Source organism: Camellia sinensis, chromosome 4 (genome assembly GCF_055761805.1).
Source record: "Camellia sinensis isolate YWXY chromosome 4, ASM5576180v1, whole genome shotgun sequence".
In the NCBI taxonomy this organism is placed as follows: domain Eukaryota; kingdom Viridiplantae; phylum Streptophyta; class Magnoliopsida; order Ericales; family Theaceae; genus Camellia; species Camellia sinensis.
Genome location: NC_138964.1, coordinates 168,518,771 through 168,531,918, shown reverse-complemented (window position 1 = coordinate 168,531,918; position 13,148 = coordinate 168,518,771). Strand labels below are relative to the sequence as shown.

At 36.2% G+C, this 13,148-nt stretch overlaps 2 pseudogenes; one reads left to right on the top strand and one right to left on the bottom strand.

Moving 5' to 3' along the window:
• Positions 1-5,004: 5,004 nt before the first annotated feature.
• Positions 5,005-6,727, bottom strand: LOC114290143 (small heat shock protein, chloroplastic-like; annotated as a pseudogene).
• Positions 6,728-7,614: 887 nt separating this feature from the next.
• On the top strand, positions 7,615-12,335 carry LOC145824212 (two-component response regulator ORR26-like; annotated as a pseudogene).
• Positions 12,336-13,148: the final 813 nt, after the last annotated feature.

The following is a 13,148-nucleotide window of genomic DNA, read 5'->3' as shown; positions in this document are numbered from 1 at the left end:
ATTGGTTTTGATGTTTCGAACACCAATTCCCATCCTTAAGGGGTATCAAGTTTTGCTTCGAAGGACATTACTCTCATTAAAAAGCCTAAAACAGGTTTTTAATCCATTTGAAGTAAACAAATACTTGTGTATTCATACATCTTTAGGTATGGAATGTGCTTCGAAGGCGGCTTCTTAGTTTCGAAGCTGCTGTTATTTGACTTTTGGCACCAAAATCTGGTTTCAAAGCCAAATATTTTATTCCGAAGCTGACATCAACATCTGGGATGTGTTTTTCCCTCCAAAAGTATCAATATTGAAGGAAACTCTTCGTATCTGTACCTTTAGTAATTTACGAATTACACGATATATTTTGAAGACACAAAGGTTCTTTAAAACCCTTTTATTTCGTGTTCTGAAATCACTCGCTCGCTTAACACATAAACCCTTCTCCTCTATTAACTCTCTCTTCCTCGCTACTTGCTACCAATGGATTCTTCTTCTTTGAAAGTACTTGCTGGCGATCGTATAAGCCCAACCATGGCTTTGAAAAGATGTATCGATGAAGAAATCGCCGAGTTAACAACTGATGGGTCAAGTGCCATAGATGGACGCCTCTTTGTTCCTCGTCACAGCCACAAACAAGAATATGTCCTCGGTCCTATCTTTCGAGAAGCTCCTGCTCAACTTCCAGCTTTATACCCTTGCTTGGAGGACCACTTTCTTCTCTACGAAGGAGGGCTCGACTGGGGAAATTGGAGAATGACCCGACCTCACCGTTGTTGGCCGACATTGAGAGCTGAATGGGAGGAATGGTATGAGAGAGTTGTGCCTGCAAAAGAAGATGACCTGCAAGAGCTTTGTATTCTCGATGCCCTTCGTCTTTCCAAGTTTAGCATTCCTGAAGACCCTTTTTTGATTCCTGCTGCTCTTTGCTTTTGGAACATGGCTTTTAATTTTTTTCAGTTTCGGTGTGGCATGATGGCCCCCACCGTTCTTGATATCTGCCATCTCCTAGGGCTTTCACCCCTTGGTACTCTTTTTACACCCGGCTATCCGGACCTTCTTGTGAAGTTTCCCCTTCCACCCTTAAATACCTCCTATAGTGACTTTGTAAAGGCTGAAAACAAAAGGGTAGGCCCCGTGAGAGATAGAGAACTTTTTTCCTTTGTTTTATACTGGCTGTGTAAGTTTCTCTTTTGTACATCATCTCAAAGGATTATGCCTAAATTCGCCCCACTTGCGAAGGCACTTGTTTTGAAAAAACGCATAGCCTTGGCTCCTTACCTCTTAGGCCATGTTTATAGAGCATGTTCCCAATTTTGTGAGAAACCTCTTGATGTTAACCAAGGGGGTCCCCTTTGGGTGCTCTAACTCTGGCTCTTTGCTTACTTCACTGATTTGCATCCTAAATGCTTAAAATTCCTTGTTTAGAACCCTAGCACTTATGGGGAGAAATATGCCAGAATTATTCTTTATCCTGCTTCCTTTGCCTACTACCTCACTTTTTTTCACCAACTTCCTATTTTTTCATCTGCCACCTTCTTTTGCCCCTTTGATGTTAACAAAGGACCTACTTGGCTGTAAACATTCTTAGCTGATAAAGAGTGCTCCACCCTACCGTACAAAGACATGTGGGCTTCTATTTTGCTGCCGAGGGAGCTGTTCATTGGCACTTTAAACCCTCGAGCTTATAAGTGTTTAGCTGAGGTGTACTGCCCTTCTTAATTTTCCAGGCAATTTGGGTTAACTCAGGGGATTCCCATTCCACTTTGCAGCCTCTTGAATGTCCATTTTACAGCCAGAGACCTGAGAATACCCAAATCAAAACTGGAAGAGGCAACATTTAAACGTTAAAAGAATTGAGTGAGTTCAAATTTGTCCCTTTCCTTCCCTCTGGCTTGGCTCTTAAAAGATTTCAAAACTGGTGGACAGCCAATATAGAAGTGCGCTTATCCGTACACCCTCATGATTTACTGATAAGGTTAAGAGTGCCTTCGAAGGCTAAATTAACAACAGTTGAGAACATTCCCTCTCTTTCCACAGCTGCCCAAACTACTCCTGCAGCCTCACCCTCTCCTGCTAAAGTTACCAGAGCTGTTTCAAAAAGAGGTAAGTATTTTCAGGTTTCTTTTTCCTTAGACTCTTTTGTTTGTTTCCTTTACATTCATATCTCTTGGTTCAGGGTCTCCACAAGAAGAGTCTCCTAAAAGAGCTGAAACTTTAGCTACTCTCAAAGACAAACAACAACAGAAAAAGAAAAGGAAGCTAATACTCCCTCTTGAAGAATCTGAATCTCAGACTGAAGAGAAAGAGATGGAGGAAGAGCAAGAAATACCATTACAGAGAACAAAGAGGAAAAAGATGATTGTCTCTCCTTCTAACTTGGTCGAAGACCCTTCTCATAAGACAACTGCCAAAGCAGCAGAAAAGGAACTTACCCCTGAAAGGTCTGAATCCCAGATTGAAAAGAGGGAGACTGAGAAAGAACAGGAAATACCATTACCAAGAAGAAAGAGAAAGAAGATGACTGTTTCTCCTTCTGATTTGGTCGAAGACCCCAGTCATGAGGCGGCTGCCAAAGCAGTAGATGAGGAATATTCCATAGAAATAATTATTTTTCAAAGAGCTGAGAAGAGACGGCAGCAGCAATTCTTAAGAGATGAAGCAGCTGCTGCTGATGCAATCCAAAGGGAAACTGCAAGAAGGCAACATATTGATGAGCACTATTCCCTTCGTAGCTCTCCCATTGTTGCTATCACTTCTGAAACAAGTAACTTCTTTCATGCCTCTGCTGTTTTTCCTTGTCAAATTTTTGGTATTGAGACTTGACATTACTTTGTACTTCTTCTTTTGCAGCAACAACTACTGAGCCTATTCTTCCAATAAGGACTCCCTTAGTTTCAGTTGAAGTTGATCAATTGCAAAATTATCCAATACAAATAATCAATATTTATTATACTTCTTTATATTCCTCAATTATCTAATACAAATAATCAATATTCTACCTTTTCTACTAATTATACTACCATAATACAAATAATTAATATTCCACATTTTCTACCAATTATACTACCATGAAACACTACGTGACCGTATTTCCGGACTATCGAATTATCACCCATGCATATAAGACCTCGTTTGTGAATATTTTATTTTTGTAATTTTTGATTTTTTTTTGGCTAAAATATGAGGTAAAAAAATTGATATACTTATGATATTTTTTTATTTTAGAAAAAAAGAATATTTAACTTTTTTTAATAATTTATTAATCTTTTAATAAATTTTTAACTTAAACTAAAATAAACACTTTCCAAAAGAAAACGAGACCTAAGTCTCTTAAACACTCTCCCCTTCCAAGTCAGTTTTTGAGTGTGAGTTTTACACGAGATTCATATCATTCTAATTAAAATTTTATTTTGGGTGTTCCATGGCTTTTTAGTTGGATTGCAAAAAAATTAATTTTAACTTGAATTAATTTCTGATCTGAGAAAAACTTGGATTAATTTTTGAAAGGATTATTTACTTATAAATATAGCGTAACTCTCTTTTTTAAAATAAACTTCTCTATTTTTTAATTGGATCTATTTTTAATATTCTTTTTAGACTTTCAATCCTTACATAGTGTTGCAAGATTTGTTCTTTGTTTGACATTAGTGTAGGGAAAATTTTGAAAAAAAATCCAGATAAACCCTACGAATTTTGTGGCAGATGAACACTACATGGACATCTCTAATCCTTACTAAAATTCAAATTTGAATAAAAAGTCATTTGATTCCATAAATTTGAGTCCACTTTTCAAAAAATTAAATTTTTTATTTTTTATATATTTTTTTAATAAATTTTTTTTAATATTTTACACATTTTTTTTTATTTTTTAAATATTATCTAATTTAAATATACTTAAAAATATAATATTTGTAATAAAAAAAACTAAAAAAATTTATCAAATACAAAAAATATAAAAATTTAGTACATTTTTATATTTTGTTACATTTAAAGATTTTTGTATATATTTTTTAATTTTAAGTATATTAAACTTAAGTGAATTAAAATATTTAAAAAAATTTAAAAATAAAAATTAAAAATTTTTAAAACTATTTTTGAAGACTTTGGTGATTACAATCTCTTAAATTTCTTCACTCATTACTTAAAAACTAAAAAATTGAACGCTTTTATCCAATCTTTCCACTATCATGCATTTCTCTAATTTATAGTAGGGGTGCAACTTGGGCAGGTTCGGTTGGGTTGGGGGTTTACCCAAGCCCAACCCGAATTGTGTTTGGCAGTGCCCAAGCCCGACCATCAACCCGAGCATGGCTGCCCAAACCCGGACCAAGCTTTATAATTTGAACTCGGGTTAGCCCGAATTGCACTAGACAATAAAAAGCTTCTGCAATGGTGCTTCTCCAAACAAGCCCTCTAGAGTGCCTACTCTGTTTGAAGAAGCTGCTGGAGTTTGGTGGCACTAACTTGTTTGAGTTGAAGACACAGATCACACTTTTAAGAAACAAAGTTAGCCATTGCCATTGGGATGGGACACTCAAGCCAGCCAAAAAAAAAAAAAACATTAAGGACATCTATTTAATTTAATTTATATATATCATATAATTTCTATAATATATTAAATGCAATTCGGGTTCAGGTTGCTCAGGTTAGCCACTGATTTTGCCCAGGCCCGGCCCGAATTACAATTCGGGCATCAAAAATCTGCCCAAGCTCGTCCAGATTACAAAATATTGTTGCCCAAGCTCTAAAAAAACTTGGGCTGGGCACGGGTTGCTCGGGTTGAGCCCGCCCGAGTTGCAACCCTAATTTATAGCTTCCACTCAAACTACAACACTCACCAGTCTTACTCACATTTAAGTTTATTCATTGAATATGAAACTTTCTACCAAAACTTCTACTCAACTTGAGTAAAAATATAAGTAATAACAACAAAAACAGAACATTCCATGAGGCATAATATAAAATTGTTGCACAATATATATATATATATAAAAAGAGTTTGTACACATTCATACATTGAAAATGTTAATTTCATGGACTCATTATAAAATAAGGCATGAACATCCTAAACAATCAATGAGAAACAAAATTAGAAAAACAAAATAAAAATGAAACCAACACAAAATATTTAAAGAGAACAAAATACTAAATTGAAAAGACTACTCTCTTTTTCACTACATTGGAGGAGAGAAAATATTGAACTCACTAACATGGAAATCTAACCACTAAATTAACCCTAATAATTGATTATACATTCAACTACTCGTTGAACATTAATGTCCAAAACCTTGGAAGTGCCACTAGCTTTAGGTATAGTTATATACAAAACCCCATCTTTAACCTCAGCTTTAATCTTCTCAAACTCAACATTCTCAGTTAAAGCAACTCTACTACTATACCTACCTTGGCTCTTTACAGACCACTCTTCATTTTCTACCTCACTTTCTTGGCCATTTCTATCCTTGGCCATTTTCTCAGCCTTGACAACCAACATTTTCTCTTCAACATAGACCTTCACATCATCTTTGGTCATACCAGGCATGTCGAATCTCATCTTGTACTCTCCCTCTCCTTCCTTTATCTCCCATGGAGTCCTTCCCCTGCTGTAATCGCCGGTCTCAATTAATGTCGGCGACGGTCACCCGTTGGTGTAGACAAAAGGGTCTTCCATCATCCTCTCCATGGTTTCCATCATTTGTTGCACTGTCCTTGCTGTTGGAAATCTATCCCACAACCCTGCATATAATGAAGGGTCAAAACTACACTGTATAGATATTAGGAAAAATTAGTTTAAAGTCTCTCTCTTATTTTTAGTAATGGGAGAGATCCACAATAATATTTTGTGATGTCTAAGGTCCATCACACATTCCCATACATCTCCCTCCATATCTAATCTTCCTGGAGAAAAGAACGCAGAGACTGATCTTTGAATTCGAGATTTTAAAGTTTGGTTTTCTTCCTCGTCGGATAATTTGAGAAAGGCCTCCAGCTTCGGACCGACCACTATATATACATACACAAACTCCTCCTCCATCCATTTTCTAAGGTTTTCAAAGATTTCGAGCCCAGACCTCTTTCGCCACGGAGAGGAGTAAGTGCCTTTTCACTCTATCCATCTATCTATATCTATGTCTATATCTATATATATATATATATATGTATATGTTTGTGGTTGCTTAGATCTGTATCTATGTGAATTTTTTGCTATATGGTTTTCTATATATTCGTAGATCCATTGAAGATTTGAATTTTCTGATCTAAAAATGTTTTATTCTTTGTACTTGTTATTTTATTGAGTCTTCAATTGATATCCGTAATTCAATTTTTCATGTAGTGCTAAGAAATCTGAGAAATGTGTATTTTTTTTTCTTCTGACCCAAACACCACCCCTGTTTATTTCTGAAATTCTTATTAGATTGGATGAGCTTGATTGTGAACTCAGATCACAATTGGCTAGGCTTCAATGAACTTGATGTTGGCTGGCCAGAGTCATTACGAACTGGCATCTCACTCCCACGAACTCAATTATGAGATGTGATTTAAGATTGTGAAGACACATCCAAGGCTAGGGTTTCTTGGATCAATGTACGATCACCAAGGACTATTCATAAAAATACAACTCTGCTGCAAATAGAGACAATATCTCTAGTTTCAATCCAGAGAATTTCTCTGGTTTAGACCAGAGAAATTCTCTGAATTGAACGGGTATCTTCTTCTCAACATCTAGAAGGTTCCACATGAGCATTTGCACCCTGAATATGCCTATGAAGAGGCCGATGTTTACATGTTGCAAAAGAAATTGTAGCTGTAGCACACAAATATCTGGTAAGTTTTGGAATTCGGAGTAGAGACAAACTATTCTGTTCATGAAGAATTTCTTGTTAGAACTAAATTTAAGTGGAGAAAACTTTATTTGAAATTTGTGATTGTTGACTGCTTCAGTATTATTTTGTGGGTTTGTTAGTAAAGATTGCATTATTGGCTTACATATTACACAAAGTCAGAGAAGTTCTTTGTGAATAGAGCTAGAGAAATTTGTGAACTCAGAGAAATTTTCTTTGACTCTATCCACAAATTTTCTCTACACATTTTTCTCTGGATAAAGCCACACAAAGCCATACAAATTTTCTCTACACAATTTTCTCTGGATAAAGCCACACAAAGCCGCACAACTTTCTCTACACAATTTTCTCTGGATAGAGCCACACAAATTCTCTACACAATTTTCTCTGGATAGAGCCACACAAAGCCACACAATTTTTCTTTACACAGTTTTCTCTGGATAAAGGCACATAAAGCCACGCATTTTTCCCTGGATAGAGCCACACAAAGCCACACAAATTTTCTCTAACACAATTTTCTTTGGATAGAGCCACACAAAGCCACAAAAATTTTCTCTACACAATTTTCTCTGGATAGAGTCACACAAAGCCATAACACAATTTTCTCTAGATAGAACCACACAAAGCTACACAAATTTTCTCTACACAATTTTCTTTGGATTTCTTTGGTACTCAGAGAAAATTGGTCAAAATGGTGGTTGTTCAATTTTCTCTAGTTTGTTGTTGTCTAAATGGCTTACAGTCGGGTTTTTCTCAGGAGAGAATTTCTCTAGAGAGAAAATCTATGGGAGGTCCAGAGAAATTCTCTAGGAAGTGCAGAGAAATTCCCAGAATTTCTTTGGAGAGAAAATCTCTGGGAGGTCCAGAAAAATTTCCAGAATTTCTCTTGAGAGAATTTCTCTTGGGTCGAATTTTCTCTAGATCGATGTTGAAAGACCATAGACATTATGACAATGTTGGGTGTCCTTTATGCTATAAAATCTTAATACCAGGGATCTTAAAAAAAAAAATCCCCTAGATATTAATGCATTCTCAATAATTAAATAATAAAATTATACTTTTTACCATTGTTGTTTTGCTTCAATGTATTTTTATCACTATGGTTTCGATTAGATAAATTATACTTTTTACAATTATAATTTTACTTAGATGTACTTTAATCACTATAATTTCAATTTAAATAATGTTGGTCTTTATATTTTTAATTCAGTTTCAATTTCATTATTTCATTTAAGTTAATAGTTAAAATTTATGATTTTTGAAAACATGTTAATTATGTAGAAAATTTTGACTATAATTTCAATAGAAAAAACAAATTAAAACTAGATTTGAAGTCTATAAGAAGGCACTTGACACTTCTAACTTGGAGGTGCCTTTTGGGTTGGAGCCCAAGGGGACACCGACTGTTGGGGTGGGCCATATTGGACCATATTTCCCGGTGGGAGCTGGGCAGAGCATCTAACATATCGATCAAACTATCACAACCTGTCTTTGGTGTGGAAATGCTTGATCGTGGATGAACACTGAAGCATCCTTGATCTCAAAAGATGTGGATTTACTTCCCATGTCCTCCACATATTTCATTTTGTTCAATGAATGATCTTTATTGACCGGACATCTTTCTTTCTTTCATTCTTCTTTCATCATTTCTTTGGTGATGAAAATGCTTAATGTCTGTACTTGCTGACATTTTATAATTTTTCTATGCTACTTTTTTTTGTGTTTCAGTGACTACATGTTGTTTGGCAAGAAAGGGCTTGAACTCACTTCGTGAAAGAAAAGATGGATTTGACATCGTAATCAGTGATGTCAACATGCCTGACATGGATGGGTTTAAGCTTCTTGAGCATGTTGGTCTTGAGATGGATCTTCTTGTCATCAGTCAGTACTTGTGATTAATATTTGAAGCTTTGTTGTGATTGCTAGATTTTCTTGTTCTCTTCCATTCATGTCTATTGAAACTTTTATTTCTAACGCTTTTACATTCTTAATCTTTGCAGTGATATCTGTTGACAGGGAAACAAGCAAAGTAATGAGAGGTGTCCAACATGGGGCATGTGATTATCTTCTCAAGCCGATAAGAATGAAAGAACTACGTCATATATGGCAACATGTCTTTAGAAAGAGGATACATGAAGTGAGAGATATTGAAGGTCATGAAGGCACGTATATATGGTATATATTCCTACATATATTAGGTATTGATTTCTTATATATATTAGGTATTGCCATAATTAGGTCTCTTATAGGATACTCTTGCTTGTAGTTAGATTTCTAGTAGGATACTCTTTCTCAGCTTATATATACAGGCCTTCTATTGTATAATATAATTCATTCAATACAATATCATTCAATACAATACATATTATTCTCTCACTCTCTACTATTCTAACATGGTATCAGAGCTATAGGTTAAGCTCTTGGTATTCTTCGCTTCACCGACGGGCAGCAGCCTTGCCTTGGCCGACTGCCGGACCTCAACCTATTCCGCTGTCATATTTTCCTGTTAGTATCGATTCGTGGTGATCTCTTCCTTTTGTCCGCTGTTTATTCCTACTTTAAATATCTCTATCATATTTTTTTACTCGCAATACAGTTTTTTCTTCACTCTATCTTTTCCTCTACTTCACCCTCAAATTGGTTTCTCTCTTCCAGCCTATTTGAGTTTGAGGGGGGATATTACTATATCATGGTGAGTATGGTTATACACCATACAAACCACCTAAGCCGTCTCCTATGGCGCACAACTTAAGCCGTCCCTTGTGGCGCACAACTTAAGTCGCCCCTTGGCGCACCATCCAAGCCGCCTCCTTTGGCGCACAATCCAAGCTGCACTCTCTGGCCCACAACCGAGCCGCCCCTCTTTGGCGCACAATCCAAGCTGCTTTCTCTGGCGCACCACCAAACTCGCTCCCTGGTCTATCATCCAAGCTGTCTCCTGGCACACCCAGTCATTTGTTGCCATTATCATTCAGCACTATGTCATAAGTTATGTGTGTGCCACGCTTGCTAGTTCAACATCAGTTCTCTACATCGGTCCAACATGACCCCTTTAAACTGTCCTGACATTGATTCCAGTTAGCTTCTACATCGATCCGGCATGACCCCTTTAAACTGTCTCGACATTGATTCTGGTAAGCTCCTACATCAGTTCGGCATGACCCCTTTAAACTATCCCGACATTGATTCCGGTTAGATCCTACATCGGTCCGACATGACCCTTTTAAACTGTCCTGGCATTGATTCCGGTTAGCTCCTACATCTGTCTGGCATGACCCCTTTAAACTGTCCCGACATTGATTACGGTTAAATCCTATATTGGACCAACATGACCCTTTTAAACTGTGTCGACAATTATTCCAGTTGGCTCTTACATCGGTTCGGCATGACCCCTTTAAACTGTCCTGGCATTAGTTCCAGCCAGTTCCTACAATGGTCCAACACAACCATAAACTGTCTCTCGGCATTAGTTCTAGCCAGTTTCTATATCGGTTCGGCATTACCTTAAATTGTCCTGGCATTAGTTTCAACCAGTTCCTACAATGGTTCGACACGACCATAAACTGTCTCCCGGCTTTAGTTCCATCCTCTGATCTATTTCAAACGCCCTTTTGCTCCCGTTCGGATTTTGCAACCTATTTGCCTTTTACTTTATTTAGTTTTATTTCATGTTTTAGTTTCTCTCTCCAAACTCAAGATGTTTATCTTCCTTGAGTTTGAGGGGGGATGTTAACGTATATATGGTATATATTCTTACATATATTAGGTATTGATTTCCTAGATATATTAGGTATTGCCATAGTTAGGTCTTTTATAGAATACTCTTTCTCATAGTTAGATTTCTGGTAGGATACTCTTTCTCAGCCTATATACACAAGCCTTCTATTGTATAAGACATATCATTCAATACAATACATTTTATTCTCTCTCTCTACTATTCTAACAAAGGCTATAAAGAAACTTAGATGATGAGACATGGATCAGACCAATCTGATGATGGGCAGTTGTTCGGTGGAGGTGACTTGACTTTAGAAAAAAAAGAAAAGATGCTGAAAACAGGCATGACGACAAAGACTTTGTTGATCCTTCTTCAGTGAAGAAAGCTAGAGTAGTTTGGACTGTCGATCTGCATCAGAAATTTGTCAAAGCTGTAAATCAGATTGGATTTGATAGTGAGTTTATTATGACCTTTCCTTTAAAGTGGGAATTAGAAGTCCTACTAATTCTATTTTGTTTTTTTTCTTTTTGTTTTTGTTTTTGGTAAATTGTTACAACTAAGTGGGAGAGAAGACCCACATGCAGGTGAAGGGAATTCAAACCCTTGACCTCCTAGGTGCAACTCTGTAGTTACAGTTGTTTGCAATCTAATTGGTTTTCTGTTATTCGGCTGTTGTGTTCTAGAAGGTGATGATTTTCATCTTTGTTTGGCAGGAGTTAGTCCTAAAAAAATTCTTGACTTGATGAACATACCATGGTTGACAAGAGAAAATGTTGCTAGCCACTTGTAGGTGATACTCGTAACTCTTGCTCAAATATCAGCTGGAATTAACTATCGACATGGGGAGGTGTTAGTGATGAAAATATATATATTGACAATCGCATTGGTTTGTTTCATATATTTTGACATTCGTGATTAGGGGGTAGTGGGTTTTGAGGGTTGTTGGGGAGTGGGTTTAAGAACCTGTTTACGTTTTGTTGGTTAACTTTTTACATTGGTTGTCTTTGGAGAGTAGTATTGTGCTTCATCCTAATTATCTGATATTATGGGTTCTCATATTTTATATAAATGTCTCCCTAATTCCACTTGTGCCTTTTTTAAGTAGATTCTATTACTAAGCTCACCATCTATGATAGACCGCACTCATTCTGTGAATGATATCTTCTTCCATTAAAATTAAAATTAAGTACATGTGTTTGAATGATAGCTCTGAAGATTGAAGGGAAATATGCTATCTATTCGATACTCACTGGAAATTTGACAGAGATATTTTCATTGTACAAAAATACCGCCTCTACTTGAGTAGGTTACAGAAGGAAAATGGGCTAAAGGCTTCGTTTGATGGGGTAAAGCAATTGGATTTATCTTCAAGAGACGCTGCTGCAAGTCTTGGCCTTTAGAATTCGATCCATATGCAACAAAGTGATGCTGCTAGCGAGATCTATGAAATATCTAGCAATAAGACTCTTGTCCAGAATGTCGATCCCAAAATCCACGAAGGTGATCTAAAAGGTATTGTTTCATTGCCAATGGCAGAACCCAAGAAAGCTCTGGTTCATGATATTCCCGATCCTCTATTACAACATATAAGACTTTTGGCAACCAAACTAAAACCATTATTTTGGTCTCTAAATGATTTTTGTGACAAAATAAAATTCAACACTAAAAAAATCACTAAAAATGCGCCTAGTAAAGTCTTTAGCGACGAATTTTTGAAAATGTCGCTAAAAATGACAATTAGCAACCAATTTTATATTGTCACAAAATATTTGATTTTACAAGACTAAACATTTGGTCGCTAATAGTTCCGTCATAAAATGTCTCAATTTGGTCGCGAAAAACAAAATGATGACATTTTTAATGACAATGATATTTGGTCCCTAAAAGACAAATAACTTTCTCTACAACACATTTTCGTCGCTAAAAATCAAAGTTGGGATAGCTAAAAATGCACAAAAATTAAATGTCATCCAATCATAAAATAAATAAAAAAAGAAAAAATTTGACATCCACAAATCAAAGACACTCTATTACCAAATCATAATGAGTACATAGCTCTGAGTATATTCAAAGTTTTCAAATTCAAAATTTCCAAAAATTGACATATCAAGTAATTCTCTATCAACAGATAATTGTTGCTATTATGAGGAAGCAGGGCAATGTCACAGCGAAGCTTCTTATACTTTTCATCAAAGGACTCCTCGTCAGCATCACAAACACCAAAGCTCCCTAAGGTAGAAAGGAACACAATTATTTAAAACCAAAATTTCCCCTTCCTGCCCAATCTACTTCTGCCTGGCATTCCTTCATCTTCATTGACACTAGAGAAGAAAAATGTGATAAACATTAGAGAGTTACCTAGTCATGAAGAGCTCTACTGCACAATACTTATCACGATTTGTCAATCGCTTAGTAAAATCTCAATATTATCATACATCTATTCTGGCTACAATGATTTCAAGGCTTCATCTCAATACTCATTCATATAGGTGACTAAAAGTAAAAATGGTACATAATCTGTTCAAGGAGAACTAATGAGACACCAACCACATCCTAACAGTGTATTTGTGTATGATCATTGTTTCAAACTTACACACGCT